A 9,012-nucleotide genomic window follows, 5' to 3' on the forward strand; every position below is an offset into this window, starting at 1 on the left:
CCAGGTCATTTGGTTGGTTTTTTAAAATTTTATTTATTTATTGTTTATTTGTTTGACACAACTTGGTTTCCTCCTTTATTTGACAGTCCCTTTAGGATAATTCCTCCCTTTGCTGAGTTAGCTCCTTTGTTTTTTATCTCTTCCTCATGGAATATTTTGCTGAGAAATGTTCTGTAATGCTGGCTTTCTTTTTGTAAATTCTTTAGCTTTTGTTTATCATGGAATATTTTATTTCATCGTCAAAATTTGAAGGTAAGGTTTGCTGGGTATAGATTCTTGGTTGGCATCCATTTTCTTTCAGAGCTTGAAAAATGTGTTGCAAGGCCCTTCTAGCTTTTAGGGTCGGGATTGAAAAATCTGCTGATATCCTTTTGGTTTACCCTTGAATGTAATTTGGTTCTTTCTCTCACAGCCTTTAAAATTCTGTCTTTATTTTGTATGTCAGTTATTTTCATTATAATGTGCCTTGTTGTGGGTCTGTTGTAATTTTGTGTATTTGGAGTCCTATAAGCCTCTTGAACTTGATTTTCCATTTTCATTCTTCAGATTTGGGAATTTTCTGATATTATTCATTGAGTAGATTGTTCATATCCTTTGGTTTGTTTCTGTAAGCCTTCCTCAATCCCAATAATTCTCAAATTGGCCTTTTCATGATATCCCATAGTTCTTGGAGAGTCTGTTCATGATTTCTTACCATCTTCTCTGTTTGGTTCAACTGTGTTTTCAAGGTTAAATATTTTGTCTTCAGTATCTGAGCTTCTGTCTTCCAGGTGTTCTCTCCTAGTGGTTATGCTTTCTATGGGTTCTTAATTGGTTGATTGTTTCCTTCTTTTCAAGGATTTCTGTTTGTTTTTTTTTTTTCAATATCTCTAACTCTTTATTGAAATGATCCTTGCTTCCTGCATTTGCTCTTTTAACTGTCGATTGGTGTGATCATTCAGTGCCTGCATTTGCTCTTTCATCTCATCATTCAATGCCTGCATTTGCTCTTTCATCTCATCGTTTGCTTCCCTGATCATTTTAATTATGTACATTCTGAACTCCCTTTCTGTCATTTCTTCTGCCATGCTGTCGTTAGATTTTATTGATGTAACACCTAGATTTGTTTGGGGCATTTTCTTCCCTTGTTTTCTCATATTGTTCAGGAATCAGTGGGTCAGTAAGATATTGCAGATTTCCTCTATTGACTTATAATGTCCCTGAAGATTGCTAGTACATCCCCTCTTATCCTTCAGTAGCCTGAAGTCTTGGAGGAAGTTGATAATGCGGTGTTCCACAAGGAAGCTGCCTCTCTAGAGTTGGTGACACTCAGGTGGGGTATATTCCCTGCTAGTGGGCAGAGGTGCCTCCACTTGTTGACCAATGGTCATCCAAAGGGGAACTAGCTTGCGGCTGAGGCAAGGCCTGTTTGTGCCTGTGTCTCTTGGTTTTAAACCGTCCTTGTGTGGAAAACCTCACCCGCAGGGAAGACTCACGCGGGTGGGGAGGGTCTCTCTGGTCAGTTCCCCTCCTAGAGGTTCCCCTGCAATCTACAACTTACACCGGCCTGGGCTGGCTGTCTTCCTCTGCAAACGTTCCCAGTGTGCCCGGAGCCTACCTCCTGGCCTGGGAGCCTCACCCTTCGCAGAACAAGTCTCCTTAGGGCTGCCTCTCCTCAGAGGAATACTGCCCGCAGTCCCTGGAACCTTCCTCTCCGCCCCTAGGCGTGTCTCTGTGCGGGCTCTTCCACCAAGAAGCCGCTGAGGTCCTGGGACCCTGCTCTGCAACCTAATCGCTGGCTATGCGGCCCCTCCGTCTGAGCTGCCACCTGGCCCCCGCACAATAGCTCCGAGTCCCAGAGACCCGCCACACAACCCCGCCTCCAGACAGCCGCCCGGTGTTCCCACGCAGTCACTAGGAGTCCAAGCAACTCACTTCGCCTCTCCTCCTCCCGCCAACCGCCCGTAGCCCTAGGCAGTCACTCCGAGTCCAAGTGACCCGCCCTGTTCCTCCTCCTCCTCGGGGTAGCCCCCCGGGTGTTCAGGAGTGGTCGCTCTGATACCAAGCGACCCACAACGCTCCTCCTCAGGCAGCTGCCTGGAGCCCCAGTGGTTCCTCTGAGTTCAAGCACTGTGCTGAGCCGCCTCCTCTACGATGATCCCAGTTGTCCGTGTTTACCGCTCTAGCGGCGGGAGGGGCGTCTCCCCAAGGCAACTCTACTTCACAAAGTTCCCTGCGTTCCGGGGCTACCGCCCCATCCGGGACGCCTCCCCAATGGGAGAGACTCACCCGGCGGCTTTGAGTGGTTCCCACGTCTCTCACTATCTCCTCTTTTGAATCCTGAGTCCTGGAGCAACATGAAATGCAGCCACCCTCTAGTCTGCCATCTTGAAACCCCCCCTGTAATCCATTTGTATACAAGAGAGAAGCAAACCTATGATAAAACTCAAATTTGTTTGAAATGTTTTGTTATTACTTAGTCAAATGAAAATAAAAATTTTAAATATATCTTTAAACAGTGATACCAGCTAAATAACAATATCTCTACTGTAACCAATAATATATTTTAAAGTGTGTTCTCACCATTGAAACAGATAAGTATGTGAGGTAACACATACATTAATAAGCTCAACTTAGCCATCCTTCTGTGCATACAAATTTTAAAACAATATTTATATAACAACTTATATAATTTTTATTAGTCAATTTAAAATAAATAAAAAGAAATATTTGATGTCATTTTTACTTTTTTGACAGGCACAAATTTATATTGATGATACACTTAATATATCATTTCTAATTCTTGCTTTATATCTTGTAGCTCATCAAATTTTTCCAATTTCCCTATAGTTAAAATTAATTCTATACTCTTCCAATAAAACAAGCTTAATTTTTACAGGGAAATCCCTGGAATGTTTTATATTTAAAATATGAAAACTGTTCATGTTGTTTTAATGCATGAGTCATTTTTTTCTGTTTCTTTATATATTTCTAAGGTTTGCACAAAATCAAATATCACAATGAAAAATTATTACACTGCCATGTAAAAGTCATTAAACTTACCAAATTTCTCATTCTAGGTTAAAAGCATAGTTTTATTATTATTTTTTAGTGTAGAAAAATGAAGCATGGTAAAGGGCCAGGGGCTGGACAAGGACAGTCTCTGATGGTGTTAGCAAAAGTGGCAAAGTTCTAACAAGGTGACTCATAGCAGAGACTGAGAGAGGCGGCATGGACGGGGGTGAGACCAGCCCTGGAGAAGCTTCCGGGAGAGGGATGTCAGAGACAGAAGCTCTGAAGCCAAGTTACAAACACTTGCTGTTCATGTAAGGCTTTGTAGAACCGAAAAAGTACTGAACAACTAAGTTGTGATTCCCCCACTCAGGAAATTTAACCTGAATGAAGGGCAAGTATAAGAAATAGAAAAGAATTGCAAACTATTCAGAAAAGAATTGCAAAACTATTAAAAAAAAAACTATGCTTTTTTTTTTTTAAGAAATGCTTCCATTTAATGTATAGTATTAAAGACAGAGCTTGTATTATAGGTTTCTAAAACTTTCAGTATCTGTCCTCCTATAATTAAAAACATTAGGTATTTGCATTTTAAATCTTTTCAAATGAACAGGATTAAGAGTCTATGCTTTGTCCATAATTTTATTTTTAAACTATTTGTATTTCCTTCTATGGTAACATATAAAAGGAGTCTATACTTGTAAAATTACTTCTGACAAATCCTTCAGCCACCTCCAAAGAAACAGTAAGGATGTAGGAGATATAACATTTGTGGAATTCTCTTTATGCAGTACCATTATTGTCATATCTGAAACTTTTAAATGCATTGGAGCTTGGCATTCTAATGCTGTGGCATACCACTCAACTTGCAGTCGCTTCTCTTGTACACCAACAGTTTCAACATCCTTCCAGATTTATTTGGGCCCCAACTAAACAGTGACCTATTACTGACACATCTGATAGATGGAATGTTTAGTCCATCAAAATGTGGGATAGTGTGGAGAGTGCGATATTGTAATACCAAATGAGCAGTGTATCCCAGCAGTGCTGAAAAAGACCGTGTTACTGGACCAAAAAGAACACTGGCTTGGGAGAAAGAAAGCATTAATTACAGAAATGGAACGAGATGTCCTCAAATAACAGATGGAATTAAAATGTTGACAAGCATATTGTACAGAAACAGTGGTTACAGTTTGGACCTCTTCAAGTATGTCACCAACACTCTCAGGTATGTTTCCAAAACAAATAATTGAGAGCCAATGGACAAACGTGTGTTAGACTCTCCAAATAACATTTGTACATTGATATTCTTCAAAACTCCATTTCTTTATTTAACAAATATTTGATGAATACAAGTGTAGGAAATACAATTAGAAATAAATCTAACAAGATCCTCTGCCCTCACAAGGCTTATAATCTAGTAAGAATATGCACAAGTAAAAACAGTACAGAATGCTCATTTTGGCAGCATGCATACTAAATTGGAATGACACAGAAAATGATTAGCATGGTCCTTGAGCAAGAAAGACATGTAAATTCATGAAGTGTTCTATGCTTTTTAAAACTTGGCTTAAAAAAAAAAAAAAAATATATTATATATATATATATATATTATCACACACACCACACATACACACAAACACAGAAAGTACAAGATGTGTTTTTATGCTGCCCAAAAGACCCTTTTCCAATAAATTAGAATTAACTGCAAATGATAGGGGGAAAGTTACCATTCAGACACTAATTTTATAAAAAACGGATTTATGTAATGAAAGGAAAAGGAAGTAGTAAATGTTGGGGAGGATGTAGAGAAACTGGAAGCCTCAAAAATTTCTGGTATGAAGGTAAATTGGTAAGTGACTTTGGAATAATGGAAGCCCTCAAATGTTAAATATTGAGTTAATGTATTACCCAGCTATTACACGTTGTACGTACTGGGAAAATGAAGTGTGTAAGTGAAATGTAGAGTATGTTATCATAATAACCAAAAGGTCAAAGCAGGACCAATTTCCATCATCTGATGAGCAGATGAACCAATACACTGCATTGAATAGGGTAGGTAGAATTACAGCCCTCAAATAACCACATGTCCTAATACCTGGGTCTTGTGACTGTTTACTACCTTATGTAATAAAAAGACTGTGCACATTCTAGTAAGTTAAGGACATCCAGAGGGGGTGGTTATCCTGAAGATCAGCATGGGCCCAGTGTAATCACAAGAGGTCTTAATATTGGACCAAAAATACATTAGAACTAAATGCAACATTTGACTCTGCACTGTAACTTTGAGGTAAAAGCAAGAGGAACTGATATAAAAGATACAAAAATACACTAATCCCTTGGAAGGACAGCACTCCTAATGATCTACTTACCTTTCATTAAGCCTCACCTCTTAAATACTCCAATACTCCCCAATATTGGGGACCAAGATCCCAATACATGAACTGTGGGAACACATAAAAATTATACCCAAACCAAAAGAGTTATCAGAAAGTTTATAGATAAAATTACTTCCTTCATAACAGAAACTCTATGCTTTTCATTGTGTTAATAATGTCACCAGGGGAAGGGACAGTGGCTACTGGCATAGGTCACAGGCTAAAGAGATCAAGTCAACCTCTCCAGAATAACATGATTTCCCCCCCCTCCAAAAAATAAGGAAAAATGGATTGAGGGAAAAATCATAGAAGCTATATTATTTTGAATATCAATTTCATATCCAGATTATAATCTTTTTTATTAATAAGATTGTGAATAACCTAGAATATGCTAGAAATGGTGGACTTTCTCTAATAACATCAAGTGAAACAATGCAATTAAGGAAATGCATGGGCACTGGGCTCATATTGCGTGAGTTACACAATTTCAAGGTATAAACCACCAGCTGCTGTTGTGGCCAATATTTGTCCCAATACTTGCAGTATTCTCTGGTCATTATGAAACAAAAAGTCTTTGGTTTGCTCTTAAATTCAAGGGAGAGACAATTTTGCTTAAAATAATCAGATTTCTGTGATGTTTTCCATAGCAAGTGTTTTTAGCTGTTGTAAGTTTTCCTTTTAATTTTAAACTTTTAATTTCTTTTCAACTTTTAGAGAAAAAGATTCCTGAATTACCAATCTGTTTTTTTTTTTTTTAAGTCCCCATTTTATTTGCTTAAACGCAGACACCTTTAGGTAGGAGGACTGTCTTAGATGTATGAAACCAACTTCCTCTCAAACACTATTGAGGGTTTTCAAGATGGCAGACTAGAGGGCAGCTGCATTTCATGTTGCTCCAGGAGGCAGGATTCAAAAGAGGAGATAGTGAGAGACTTTGGACCAACTCAAAGCCACCAGGTGAGTCTCTCCCGTTGGGGAGGTGTCCCGGATGGGGCGGTAGCCCCGGAACGCAGGGAACTTTGTGAAGTAGAGCTGCTCGGCGAGACGCCCCTCCGCCCACTGGAGCGGTAAACACGAACCACTGGGAACATCATAGAGGTGCCTGCTCAGCACAGCGCTTGGACTCGGAGCAACCACTGGGGCTCCGGGTGGCTGCCTGAGGAGGAGCTGCTGACGAGCTGTTTGGACTCAGAGCGATCGCTTCTGAACACCGGGGGACTGCCCGGAGGAAGAGGAGAAGTGTGGCAGGTCGCTTGGTCCTAGGAGTGACTGCATCAGAGGCACAGGCGGTTTCCAGAGGAGGAGCTGCGTGGTGAGCTGTTTAGACTCAGAGCGACCGCTCCTGAACACCGGGGGCCTGCCCGGAGGAAGAGGAGAAGCATGGCGGGTCGCTTGGTCTAGGAGTGACTGCATCAGAGCTCCGGGTGGCTTCTCAGAGGAGGAGGCGAGTGGTGAGTTGTTTGGACTCAAAGCGACTGCTCCTGAGCACCGGTGTGTGGCCTGCCTGGAGGAGGAGCATGGTGGGTCGCTTGGTCTCAGAGCGACCGCTCCTGAACACCCGGGGGGCTACCCCGAGGAGGAGGAGGAACAGGGCGGGTCACTTGGACTCGGAGTGACTGCCTAGGGCTACGGGCGGTTGGCGGGAGGAGGAGAGGCGAAGTGAGTTGCTTGGACTCCTAGTGACTGCGTGGGAACACCGGGCGGCTGTCTGGAGGCGGGGGTGTGTGGCGGGTCTCTGGGACTCGGAGCTATTGTGGTGGGGCTGCAGGTGGCAGCTCAGAGGAGGGGCCGCATAGCCAGGCGATTAGGTGCAGAGCAGGGTCCCAGGACCTCAGCGGCTTCTTGGTGGAAGAGCCGCACAGAGACACGCCTAGGGGCGGAGCGAAGGTTCCAGGACTGCGGGCAGATTCTCTGAGGAGAGGCAGCCTAAGGAGACTTGTCTGCGAAGGGTGAGGCTCCCAGGCCCAGGAGGTAGGTCCGGGCCCCTGGGAACGTTGCAGAGGAAGACAGCCCAGCCCAGGCGGTAGTTGTAGATTGAGGGGAACCTCTAGGAGGGGAACTGACCAGAGAGACCTCCCCACCGCGTGAGTCTTCCCTGCCGGGTGAGGTTTTCCCACAAGGACGGTAAACCAGAGACACAGGCACAAACAGGCCTTGCCTCAGCCCGCAGCCTAGTTCCCCTTTGGATGACCATTGGTCAACAAGTGGAGGCACCTCTGCCCACTAGCAGGGAATATACCCCACCTGAGTGTCACCAACTCTAGAGAGGCAGCTTCCTTGTGGAACACCGCATTATCAACTTCCTCCAAGACTTCAGGCTACTGAAGGATAAGAGGGGATGTACTAGCAATCTTCAGGGACATTATAAGTCAATAGAGGAAATCTGCAATATCTTACTGACCCACTGATTCCTGAACAATATGAGAAAACAAGGGAAGAAAATGCCCCAAACAAATCTAGGTGTTACATCAATAAAATCTAACGACAGCATGGCAGAAGAAATGACAGAAAGGGAGTTCAGAATGTACATAATTAAAATGATCAGGGAAGCAAACGATGAGATGAAAGAGCAAATGCAGGCATTGAATGATGAGATGAAAGAGCAAATGCAGGCATTGAATGATCACACCAATCGACAGTTAAAAGAGCAAATGCTAAGTGAGATAAGCGTCTCAAAAAACCAAAGCATGAATGATATCGCTAATAAGTGGATGATGACACATAATGGTGGGTGGGAGGGGTTAGTGTTACGGTTAGAGTTAGGGTTAGGGAGGGGGGCAAGAATGGAGGAAGGAAGGACTGTATAGAGGGAAAAGAGGGGTAGGAGGGGTGGGGAGGGAAGGGAAAAAATAACAGAATGAATCAAACAACATTATCCTATGTAAATTTATGATTATACAAATGGTATGCCTTTGCGCCATGTACAAACAGAGAAACAACATGTATCCCATTTGTTTACGAAAAAAAAACCCTATTTGAAAATAATCCCATTAATTAGCCTATAATTGAATCACTATTTTTTATGACTGAAAAGTTAAGTTAAACATAATAGATCTATATGATCATTTAGATTCTTTTTTTGTAAGTTCTTAAACATATATAAAATTTAAGAGGTAACTTGTGTTACTTGTTTCTTTGTTATTTATTAGTTTTTAAAATTAACATGATAAAATATATTTCATAAATGAATGATTCTGTGAGTTTTAGTGTAGATAGGTGCATATTGTATTTGCCATCCTGCAGTTACACAATTGTTCCAACTCTAGGAAGCCTCCCTAGTATAATTCTTGGGTAATCATGTGATCTGCATCCAATTCTTGGCATCCACTGGGTCTACTCTCTATCCATATTAGTTGTGTCATGGGAAAATGTCATATAAGTAGAATCATACAATAGGCATCTTTATTAGTTTCTTACAGCTGCTATAACAAATCACCACAAACTGTAAGGCTAAAACATCATAAATTTTTTATTACATAGTTTGGGAAATAAGAGGTCAAAATTCAGTTTCACTGGGCTGAAGTGAAGCTGTTAGCAAAGACTGTGTTCCTTTTGGACACTGTAGAGGAGAAATTTTTTTGCCTTTTCTAGCTTCAAGGCAATGTATGCATTATGTAACTCCAATGACAAGTACATTGTACTC

At 41.7% G+C, this 9,012-nt stretch overlaps 1 non-coding gene across 1 annotated transcript; it reads left to right on the forward strand.

The window, feature by feature from the left end:
• The first annotated feature begins 4,443 nt into the window (after window positions 1–4,443).
• On the forward strand, window positions 4,444–4,550 carry LOC124971253 (U6 spliceosomal RNA). The gene has a single exon (XR_007106308.1). It is a non-coding gene; the product is annotated as a U6 spliceosomal RNA (small nuclear RNA).
• Window positions 4,551–9,012: the final 4,462 nt, after the last annotated feature.

Source organism: Sciurus carolinensis, chromosome 19 (assembly GCF_902686445.1).
Source record: "Sciurus carolinensis chromosome 19, mSciCar1.2, whole genome shotgun sequence".
NCBI lineage: Eukaryota > Metazoa > Chordata > Mammalia > Rodentia > Sciuridae > Sciurus > Sciurus carolinensis.